Raw genomic sequence first — 12,234 nt, 5'->3', positions numbered from 1 at the left:
ACAGCACATTTGCTCTAAATACATTTGTCTTAAACGACAGTACTTCTACTTTACCAATCCTAGCTGCCATAGTTTTGGATTCCTGGCGCTCGGACTGTCCGCAGATACGCCAAATTTATTAAGAGGTGTTTACAGTAGAGAAGTAAGTGATACTCACCCCTGAAGTGTCCCCCGACTGTGCAGGAGCCTCGGTCCCCGATGATTGCAGCTGGTACTGGTCATGCGCCGCTCACTGTGCAGGTGACCAACACCGGTTCTTCGGAGTTTGGAGCGACGGTGCTAACTTTTCAAAAGGTCGGTTTGGCTTGTTTGGCAAACTTCAGCAGAAAGTTTGGTCCTCCTCTTTTTCCCTCTTCTTCTTCACCTCTGTAAGGAGAACTTCTCCTCCTCAATACATTGTCCGGAGGAGGAGGGGGAAGAAGCATGGTGGCTCAGGGATTAGCAATATTACCTTGCAGCACTGGAAAAATCCAGCCATCTGAATGACTTCCAATGAGGCCGGTCATCGGTGCTGGGGGGGGGGGGGGGGGGGGAGGGGTGGCTCATGTATCAATGTGGGGAGTTAATAGAGAATCGTGTGATTAAGGTGAAAAAAATCCAGCGAAAGGGGATCCTGTGGACGGAAACAACTTGTCACTAAAAGGGGTCAGAGGAGGATGTCAGGAATCATTCGGACCAACAAGAGTGGCGCACTCAGAAGCTGCCGAATACAATGCTGGAGCTCCAACTAACGTGACAGAAAGCACTAATCGCCGTTCCTCTGCATGGATGGGCTATAACAGCAGATGACCAGTTCCAGCGCCAGTGTGTCTAAGAGAAACAGAAAGACGAGACTCCAGCGGGCAAAAGAGCGCAAAACTTGTATCACTGAGCAGCGGAAAAACATCTCCTGGTCCAGATTTTTCTTACACTCTACGGATTGGACGGTCAAAATTTGGCTCAAGCAGCACGAATCTCTGAACCCTTCATGTCAGGCTGGTGGAGGTTAAATAATAGTGGGGGTATAAGGGGGCGGCGGATGGCTCAGGCCTCTAACCCCTCTCCTATTATTTTGTAATTTTGTAACTGTAGGTTTAAAAGTGGAAGGGATTCTATGAGACAAGAGGAGAGCAGAGGTTTCGGCACGTGTTCTATGGGCGCAGTAGTAGTTGCAGAGAGGACCGGTGAGCAGCATGTCTCTACGAGACTACCTAGTGCGTCGCTGCGAGCTTCAGCATCTGGCTGGGACTGAAAGAGAATAGCTTCCCCAGAGCAGCCTGACACTGCTAGGCAGACTGTGTGATGACCGGGACATTACTACCGACTGTAAGGACTATGTCCCTGCAGATACCGCCGCACTCCCTGCAGCCTCACGGGACGCCTCCTCTTGCTGAGATTTTTGCATTGTAACGTTCAACAATTGTACCCATGAGTGCGGGTGAAATAGTCTTTATTTGTTGTGTTTCTGTTCTGTTTTAGTAAATTTGGTTATGTTGAATGTACTGTTCTGAAGACCAAAGGAGGTCTAGCGCACTACTAGATGGGCGCTATGATAAAGTGGCCATTCGGTGTATACAGGGCGGTGTACTGTAGTGTGGACTGCAAACACTTTTGTTGCTCTTTCTTTTGAAATATTCACTAAAATGCACAATTAGTGTTGAGTGAACTGAAACAATTGAACCCTCTTTCAGGTCGAACTTTGCTAAAAGCTCGGTTTGGTGAAAACCCAAATCTCAGGCAGTTCATCTCAACTCAAAGAGTTTTTTTGCACAACATCAAAACTGTTTTCCCCCTCAGAGGTGATCAGTGTGGCCCCTATGAAGCCTGGAGTCACGTTCCTGCCAACTGAAAGAGTTGACTATCAGCACCACCTGCACGGCCGATCCGTCTGTTTGGTGGCCGCCGCTCAGTTCTGACCTCATTGTGATAATGGGGGTGGGGGCTTCATCACTAAAAACTAAAGACTCCATGAAACCATCGCTTCCCATTAGAGTTTCTATACTCTTGCAAAAAGACCGTCGCTGCGCTTTGTTATCCAGTTTCTTGGCCGGTAACAATTACAATCATAAGGGATAACATCGCAAACGTTCGCACAGAATCTTCCACGCGGTCGGCGCCGGACGCTTAATTCTCTGCTCGCTCTGACGGTGGAGTACTTCACGTGAATCTTGCGCGGACGCTCCGCTGTTTTCACGCTCACTGGCAGACGGACCGATGTTTCTCGCTTACAGATGCAACCTCTTTCCTCAAAATTGGCGTACCGCTTATGAATTGTGCGCCGCTGCGGAACTTCACCACACGTTGTTCGAAAATGACACTGCATACTAATAACAGACTGGTAGACATTAAAAAACATAACAGCCCTTGCGTCCTGTTGGTAGCCATGTTGTCTGTTACCCCTCTAGCAACAACTGCGTCTGAATAAAACATTTTGTGGCTCATTGAGCAAAATGGTCCAACAGGAAGACGTCCTTGTTGCCCATCGCAACCAATCATTGGCTGCTGTGGGCCACAAGGACGTCTTATGGTAGGAAGTTTTGCCAAGTTAAATTTTTTGAATTTCTGTTTCCATTTATATCAAATTTCTGAATCTGAGTGTCATTAGACGAGTTCCTGGGTCTCACATTGGGGGGGGGGGGGGGGGGCATCTGTAATAATGCTGCAGACAAGTACATTGTAACCGAAAATAAGTCACATAATATCTGAGAATGAATATATCAGCACACGTCCCCCAACGCCTTCTACATCCATATTTACGGCTTCGTCCTTTTCTCCATGGGCGCACGTTTCATTAGTACCAGATCAGCGGCCAGCTGTCACCTGACTATTTTCTTCTTTAGACCTGTTACCATAATCTGGTCACATGACCACTTAATACTGGGCGTCTTAACTTCTGCAATCCTGCCTCGGATGTGGCGTTCTCTGGATACTGACTAAGCCGCCATAATAGCTCCGTTTCAACGACTCAAATTGGAAATTAACTACATATGTTCTGTGCTTCTGGAATGATGCTGCTGCGCCGGCCAATAAGTAGAACCCGTCCCCCCGTAGCCAGGGTGTATTTATAGGCTTTTCGGTCTGGCTACTGTCCTGTGGAGCTCTTTGTGTAAAGCTGCTGTAATCCTGACATTTAATTCATATGTATAATAGGCTGTCACGGCCGCGGTTACTGGGGCCGCAGCCACAACAGACGGGTCACCAAACAAACTCCAAAACTTTCCTTTACATCAGATCCTTTTTGGTGACATTATATTATTTTAATACACTTGTCTGTATTATACATGAAGTATATTATACACGAAGCATATCGGTACCCCGCTAAACAATGCAATCAATTATAACTAGGTTTAAGCAAATCACAACCCCCCAACAAAAAATATATATTTAGACACATACAAAGAAAGAAAAAGAAATGTAACTTTTTCCACCCTCTCCCCTCCAAATCCCACAATTTTTCTATAATATCTCAATGCAACCAGCATTCAATACGAACCATCCATTAAATATATCCACCATCGCCTCCAGATTTCCTCAAACTTAATCAAATTGCCTATTTTTTGATATGGCATGGGGGGCTGCATCCAATGGCAGCAATCAGCTCCCATCCCTGATACAATGCGCTCTGAATTCCCAGAAGAGTATCATCAAGCCCATCAACAATACCCAACATACAAGTTCTGGGATTAATGCCAATTTCGACAGGATATATATATATTTCATTATCTCTAGTATCCCATTTCAATATTCACACAATCTTACCCAATCCCCGATCAGATCTGCACCGTCCATAGAGCACCGCGGACAGTCTGAGTGTAATCTAATCCCCATGTTACACAACTTTAGGGCTGAGTTCACACGGGACGGATTTGTCATGGAGATTCCGTGCGGAATTTCTGTGCGGCAAATCTACCCGCGGATCCTAATCCCAAGATCAGCCAGCCATGTGGACAAGAGTTTACAAAAGTCTCGGGACGGCCAATCCATAGCGGCAAAGCCGCAACATGCCGTTTCTATTTTTTTCCGCTGTGGCCTCTCTCCTCTCTATGGGGAGAGAAAGCCGTAGTGGAATGCCAGCAGCCGAACCGCTCCAAAATACGGCAAAATGCCGCGAGTTTTGGAGCTGCGCTTATCCCATGGAAATCTTGCGGTTTTTCGGTGCGGCAAAATTGCGAGATTTCCGTGGTATTTCCGTCCCGTGAGAACCCAATCTAATGCAGTCCGATAAACCCAATGCACTTGGGATACTCATTGACTTTCAGAGATATCATTGGAATCATAAACAACCCTGCGCCCGTTTATCATCACTAACGGCTTTTACCCGCTAGCGTTTTTTTTTTATGTGCAATATCTCTGTTTTTTCAATGGGACTTTCTAATGTTAAAGTCGCATCGCACAAAAATGACAAAGAAAGCACAAACTTGTGATTTTTGTGCGATGCGATTTTAATAGAGATGAGCGAACGTGTTCTTCCGAGCTTGATATCCGTGCGGATATTAGGGTGTTCGGGATGTTCGTTATTCGTAACGAACACCATGCGGTGTTCTGGTTATTTTCACTTCCTTCCCTGAGACGTTAGCGCGCTTTTCTGGCCAATTGAAAGACAGGGAAGGCATTACAACTTCCCCCTGTGACATTCAAGCCCTATACCACCCCCCTGCTGTGAGTGGCTGGGAAGATCAGGTGTCACCCGAACATAAAAGTCGGCCCCTCCCGCGGTTCGCCTCAGATGCCTGGTGAGTTAGCTGAGGGACAGTGCTGTTTGTACCGGAGCTGCTGTAGGGAAAGAATTGGTAGTTAGTGTAGGCTTCAAGACCCCCAAAGGTCCTTATTAGGGCCACTGATAGCTGTGTGTTGGCTGCTGTTAGCAGTGGCAATTTTTTTTTTCCTCAAAATCGGCTCTGCAGAGCGTTGCACCCGGCATTAGGGACAGAAGTGCTGCATAGGCAGGGAGAGTGTTAGGAGTGAGTGTAGCCTTCAAGAACCTCAACGGTCCTTTCTAGGGCCATATTTATCCGTGTGCAGTACTGTGCTGGCTGCTGTTAGCTGTGCTGCATTTTTTTTTGCTTCTCAAAATCGCCTCTGCAGAGCATTGCACCCTCCATTGATACTGCAGGGAAAGAATTGTGTAGGCAGGGCCACAACACAGTTATTATTCATTGAATATACGCAGTGCTGCCTTTTGGTGGAAAAAAACGGAAAATAATTCTATTTGTCCTGCCTCTGTCCGTCCTAAGGGCGGTGGACACGTGTCGGCTGCGTGTGACACCTTTAAAAATCATACGCACCCAGCTATGTTTTACTCCTGGCTTCGCCATTTGCTTTTCTTAATTGGGAAAAAAAATACCTGCTCTGCCACAGTTAATAACTCTGCTACCCTCACGTTCTGTGACACATTAGCAGGGACACAGCACAGTTATTAAACTTAGATTATTCATTCACTAGAGGCAGTGGGGCCTTTCGTTTTCAAAAAAGGGAAAAAATTATATTTGGCCTGCAGTCGTGCGCCAATTTATTTCCTGCCTGTGAAATCAAATCACTGGTAATACAGCATGCTGAGGGGTAGGGGTAGGCCTAGAGGACGTGGACGCGGCCGAGGACGCGGAGGGCCAAGTCAGGGTGTGGGCACAGGCCAAGCTCCTGATCCAGGTGTGTCGCAGCCGACTGCTGCGCGATTAGGAGAGAGGCACGTTTCTGGCGTCCCCACATTCATCGCCCAATTAATGGGTCCACGCGGGAGACGGTTATTAGAAAATGAGCAGTGTGAGCAGGTCCTGTCCTGGATGGCAGAAAGTGCTTCGAGCAACCTATCGTCTACCCGCAGTTCTGCGCCGTCCACTGCTGCCAATCCGAATCCTCTGTCTGCTGCTCCTCCTTCCTCCCAGCCTCCTCACTCCACTACAATAACACCTGCTCAGGAGCGGGAGCACTCCCAGGAACTGTTCTCGGGCCCCTGCTTAGATTGGGCAGCAGCGGTTCCTCTCCCACCAGAGGAGTTTATCGTCACTGATGCCCAACCATTCGAAAGTTCCCGGGGTCCGGGGGAAGAGGCTGGGGACTTCCGCCAACTGTCTCAACAACTTTCTGTGGGTGAGGAGGACGATGACGATGAGACACAGTTGTCTTGCAGTGAGGTAGTAGTAAGGGCATTAAGTCCGAGGGAGCAGCGCACAGAGGATTCGGAGGAAGAGCAGCAGGACGATAAGGTGACTGACCCCACCTGGTGTGCAACGCTTACTCAGGAGGACAGGTCTTCAGAGGGGGAGGCACGGGCATCAGCAGGGCAGGTTGCAAGAGGCAGTGCGGTGGCCAGGGGTAGAGGCAGGGCCAGACCGAATAATCCACCAACTGTTTCCCAAAGCGCCCCCTCGCGCCATGCCACCCTGCAGAGGCCGAGGCGCTCTAAGGTCTGGCAGTTTTTCACAGAGACGCCTGACGACCGACGAACAGTGGTGTGCAACCTTTGTCGCGCCAAGATCAGCCGGGGAGCCAACACCAACAGCCTCACCACCACCACCATGCGCAGACATATGATGGCCAAGCACCCCGCAAGGTGGGACGAAGGCCGTTCAGCGCCTCCGGTTTGCACCCCTGCCTCTCCCCCTGTGCCCCAACCTGCCACTGAGATGCAACCCCCCTCTCAGGACACAGGCACTACCGTCTCCTGGCCTGCACCCACACCCTCACCTCCGCTGTCTTCGGCCCCATCCAGCAGTGTAGCTCAGCGCACCGTCCAGCCGTCGCTTGCGCAACTGTTGGAGCGCAAGCGCAAGTACGCCGCCACGCACCCGCACGCTCAAACGTTAACCGTCCGCATAGCAAAATTCATCAGCCTTGAGATGCTGCCGTATAGGGTTGTGGAAACGGAGTCCTTCAAAAGTATCATGGAGGCGGCGGCCCCGCGCTACTCAGTTCCCAGTCGCCACTACTTTTCCCGATGTGCCGTCCCAGCCCTGCACGACCACGTCTCCCGCAACATTGTACGCGCCCTCACCAATGCGGTTACTGCCACGGTCCACTTAACTACGGACACGTGGACAAGCACAGGCGGGCAGGGCCACTTCATCTCCCTGACGGCACATTGGGTGAATTTAGTGGAGGCTGGGACAGAGTCAGAGCCTGGGACCGCTCACGTCCTACCCACCCCCAGAATTGCGGGCCCCAGCTCGGTGCTGGTATCTGCGGAGGTGTATGCTTCCTCCACTAAAGCACCCTCCTCCTCCTCCTCCTCCTCTGTCTCGCAATCAAGATGTGTTAGCAGCAGCATGTTGCCAGCAGTCGGTGTCGCGCGGTGTGGCAGCACAGCGGTGGGCAAGCGTCAGCAGGCCGTGCTGAAACTACTCAGCTTAGGCGATAAGAGGAACACGGCCCACGAACTGCTGCAGGGTCTGACACAGCAGACCGACCGCTGGCTTGCGCCGCTGAGCCTCCAACCGGGCATGGTCGTGTGTGACAACGGCCGTAACCTGGTGGCGGCTCTGCAGCTCGGCAGCCTCACGCACGTGCCATGCCTGGCCCACGTCTTTAATTTGGTGGTTCAGCGCTTTCTGAAAAGCTACCCACGCTTGTCAGACCTGCTCGTAAAGGCGCGCCGGCTCTGCGCACATTTTCGCAAGTCCCACACGGACGCTGCCACCCTGCGCACCCTGCAACATCACTTAAAGCTGCCAGTGCACCGACTGCTGTGCGACGTGCCCACACGGTGGAACTCTACGCTCCACATGTTGGCCAGGCTCTATGAGCAGCGTAGAGCTATAGTGGAATACCAACTCCAACATGGGCGGCGCAGTGGGAGTCAGCCTCCTCAATTCCTTTCAGAAGAGTGGGCCTGGTTGGCAGACATCTGCCATGTCCTTGGTAATTTTGAGGAGTCTACCCAGGTGGTGAGCGGCGATGCTACAATCATTAGCGTCACCATTCCTCTGCTATGCATCTTGAGAAATTCCCTGCAAACCATAAAGGCAGCCGCTTTGCGCTCGGAAACGGGGGCGGGGGAAGACAGTATGCCGCTGGATAGTCAGGGCACCCTCCTGTCTATTTCTCAGCGCGTACAGGAGGAGGAGGAGGAGCATGAGGAGGAGGGGGAAGAGACAGCTTGGGCCGCTGCTGACGGTACCCATGCTGATTGCCTGTCATCCTTTCAGCGTGTATGGCCTGAGGAGGAGGAGGAGGAGGAGGAGGAGGAGGAGGATCCTGAAAGTGATCTTCCTAGTGAAGACAGCCATGTGTTGCGTACAGGTACCCTGGCACACATGGCTGACTTCATGTTAGGATGCCTTTCTCGTGACCCTCGCGTTGCACGCATTCTGGCCACGACGGATTACTGGGTGTACACACTGCTCGACCCACGGTATAAGGAGAACCTGCCCACTGTGATTCCCGAAGAGAAAAGGGGTTCGAGAGTGTTGCTATACCACAGGACCCTTGCGGACAAGCTGATGGTAAACTTCCCAGCCGACAGCGCTAGTGGCAGAAGGCGCAGTACCGAGGGCAAGGTAGCAGGGGATGTGCGTAGATCGAGCAGCATGTACATCCCAGGCAGTGCAACAGTCTTTAAGGGCCTGGCCAGCTTTATGGCACCCCACCAAGACTGTGTCACCGCTCCCCAGTCACGGCTGAGTCGGCGGGAGCACTGTAAAAGGATGGTGAGGGAGTACGTAGCGGATCGCACGACCATCCTCGGTGACGCCTCTGCCCCCTACAACTACTGGGTGTCGAAGCTGGACACGTGGCCTGAACTAGCGCTGTATGCCCTGGAGGTGCTTGCTTGTCCTGCGGCTAGCGTCTTGTCGGAGAGGGTGTTTAGTGCGGCTGGGGGAATCATCACAGATAAGCGTACCCACCTGTCAACCGACAGTGCCGACAGGCTTACACTCATCAAGATGAACAAAGGCTGGATTTCCCCAGACTTCTGTTCTCCACCAGCGGACAGCAGCGATACGTAAGCAATACGTAGGCTGCACCCGCGGATGGAAGCATCGTTCTCTCTCACCATCCAAAACGGGGACATTTCTGCTTCATCAATCTGTGTCTAATATTCCTCCTCCTCCTCCTCCTGCTCCTCCTCCTGAAACCTCACGTAATCACGCTGAACGGGCAATTTTTCTTAGGCCCACAAGGCTCAGTCAAATAATTTTTCAGAACAATTTTTATAAGTTTCAATGCGCTTAAAAGCGTTGGAACTTTAACTTGAACCAATTTTTCGTTACACTGTGCTGCCTCCAGGCCTAGTTACCACTTAAGCCACATTAACCAAAGCGATTAATGGGTTTCACCTGCCCTCTTGGCTGGCCATGGCCAATTTTTACTGAGGTACATTAGTACTGTTGGTACACCAAATTTTTTGGGCCCTCACCTACAGTGTAATCATAGCAATTTGTATGTTCTTCGCCTGCACTCATGGTACAGAAAGGTGTGTGGGGTTGGCCTACACTTTAGCTACATAAATGTAACTTGGGCCTTGGCTATACTAAGGCTACTGAAATGGAACGAAGACTGCGCTCCCGCTATACTGCTGCTTCGGAATTGTTACTGGGGCCTGTCTTGAGTGCTACTATTGCTGACATGGAACGAAGACTGCGCTCCCCCTATACTGCTGCTAGTGATATGTTAGTGGGGCCTATCCTAATGCTACGGCTGAAATGTTACGAATTCTGGGCTCTGCCTATAGCGCTGCTAATGGTATGTCTCTGGGGTGTGGAAACAGAGGCTTCCCAAAGACATGATGGCGGCGAGGTCATTTCCCACCAACGCTGTTACTGTTAAGGTGCATATAACCACGGACACGTGGAGAGGACACGTAGTGCCTCAAAAACATCCCCCTCCTCCTCCAACAGGGAAAACATTGTTGGCAAATGCCTTTGCATTGGTTCGTCTGGTGGCAGTCCAAGAATTTCACCTTTACCGACACTACAAGAGAGCCCCCACACCATCCCCCCGCCACGGCCCACTTAATCCTGGCCACATTCCGAAAACCAACAAAATACAACCGTGCTACTAGGTCCGCAGTCGCCACCACATTCCCACCAACGCGGTTACTGTTAAGGTACATATTACCAGTCTGACTGGGGCATACAGAGACCTTGACAGAATGAATAGTGTGTGGCACATAGGTTCCCCATTGCTATGCCCACGTGTGCAGCTCCTGATGGCGGTGGCACAGGATTGTATTTCTCATTGCTTCTGTACAGCATTGTGGGCTATCGCCCTGCCCCTTTTAAAGAGGGTCGCTGCCTAGCCGTGCCAACCCTCTGCAGTGTGTGCCTGCGGTTCCTCCTCATGGCAGACGCACTTCTAAATAGACATGAGCGTGGTGTGGCATGAGGGCAGCTGAAGGCTGCGCAGGGACACTTTGGTGTGCGCTGTGGGGGGGAGGGGGGGCGGTTGGGCAGCATGTAACCCAGGAGAAGTGGCAGCGGAGTGTCATGCAGGCAGTGATTGTGCTTTGTTGGAGGTAGTGTGGTGCTTAGCTAAGGTATGCCATGCTAATGAGGGCTTTTCAGAAGTAAAAGTTGTTGGAGGGGGGGGGCAGTCTTGCCGCTATTGTGGCTTAATAGTGGGACCTGTGAACTTGAGATGCAGCCCAACATGTAGCCCCTCGCCTGCCCTATCCGTTGCTGTGTCGTTCCCATCACTTTCTTGAATTGCCCAGATTTTCACACATGAAAACCTTAGAGAGCATCGGCGAAATACAAAAATGCTCGGGTCGCCCATTGACTTCAATGGGGTTCGTTGTTCGAAACGAACCCTCGAGCATCGCGGGAAGTTCGTTCCGAATAACGAACACCCCAACATTTTGGTGCTCGCTCATCTCTAGATTTTAACATTAGAAAGTCCCATTAAAAAAAACAGTGATATCGCAGCAATAAAAAAACCACTAGCGGGTAAAAGTCCTAAGAAAGGAGAAAGTCTTCTTCCCATTTTTACATTTATTGAGAATTGCTGTAAATAGCAAAAAAAGTGTCAGTCTGCCTAAATACGATATTACAAACCTCCGTAGCTCCAGAGAAGTCACTAGAGGGTGTTGAACCGCCAGCTCAGATGCTGACCGGCCGGCAAACACATGAAGGAAGTGGGAAAAGTAACAATGGGGAAAATCCTAAAGCTCTCTAAATTGTTCAAAACTATGAAAAAAAAGACCCCAGAATGTGCCGGTCCCAAAAAGATCACCCGTCTCTTCTCCCACGGGGAAAATCCATCCAACCTAAAAAACTCTGACAAGTTAGGATCCAAAATGTAATCATTAAAGTAATTGTTGGATCTTAGCTCCTCCTCCTTTCACCCCTCTCACATCTGTTATAGGGGGGCTACAACCTGCCATCTCAGAAACTAATCTACCAGTCATGCCCCCCATTTCTTTCTCCTCACCCCTTCAACTCATGCAATTAAGACACCAAAAAATGTATCCAAACATTTGGAACTGCCGACCCTCCAGAGCGTTTAACCCTTCGAAGGGTCTTCAGTTTAATTCTAGCAGATATCTTATCCCATAGTAGATTCCTAAATATCGCATGGAGTCTGAAAAGTATCACGAAGGAATCAAAACCGGAGAATTGTAAAGTATATAAAGGAGTTGTGGCATCAAAAGCCTTTTAATAAGATTTACCCCGACAATAATCAACGAGGGGAGACGATGCCAGACCTCGAGCCTTCATACCAATAGAAGCAAATGGGCCAAATATAGCAATGAGGCTTTATTCCCACGGGCGCATGTACGCGCCTATGATGCTGCGTTTTCATGCCCGGCCAATAAACGCGATCATTTGAGGGATTGGTTTGCGATGCATTCGCTCACATGGGTGAATTTACAGCATAAATGTTGCACCACAAAAAACGGAACATACGCGAACGAATTGCGCGGTGGTGATTATACGCTGGGTAAAAAGATTCTGGTTCTACCTTTTGCCCGATATACGCTGGCGGCTCCCATAGACTCTTATGGAACCTGGAAAAAAGGAGGGGGAGGCAGTTGAGCAGCGTCCAACTCTGTAAAAAGCGTACAGGTGCCTCTATTTAAACATTTGAAGTCATTCCGAGGATTTATGCTTTACGGGGTGTGCCATAGTTTTTTGCTAAAAACATTCCACCCGGTCGTGTGAATAGATGGGAAATCGTTAATTAAGCACGGGACTTGATCGTGGAAAATCATCCATTTATGTGAATTTATGGCGCAGACGAGAGAACGTAAAAACGCAGACACTTGTGTGCAGGAGCCCTGAGTAGAGATGAGCGAGCACCAAAATGCTCGGGTGCTCGTTA

This window comes from Eleutherodactylus coqui, chromosome 12 (genome assembly GCF_035609145.1).
Source record: "Eleutherodactylus coqui strain aEleCoq1 chromosome 12, aEleCoq1.hap1, whole genome shotgun sequence".
NCBI classification, from domain to species: Eukaryota; Metazoa; Chordata; class Amphibia; order Anura; family Eleutherodactylidae; genus Eleutherodactylus; species Eleutherodactylus coqui.
Note: the sequence above shows the minus strand (reverse complement) of the source record.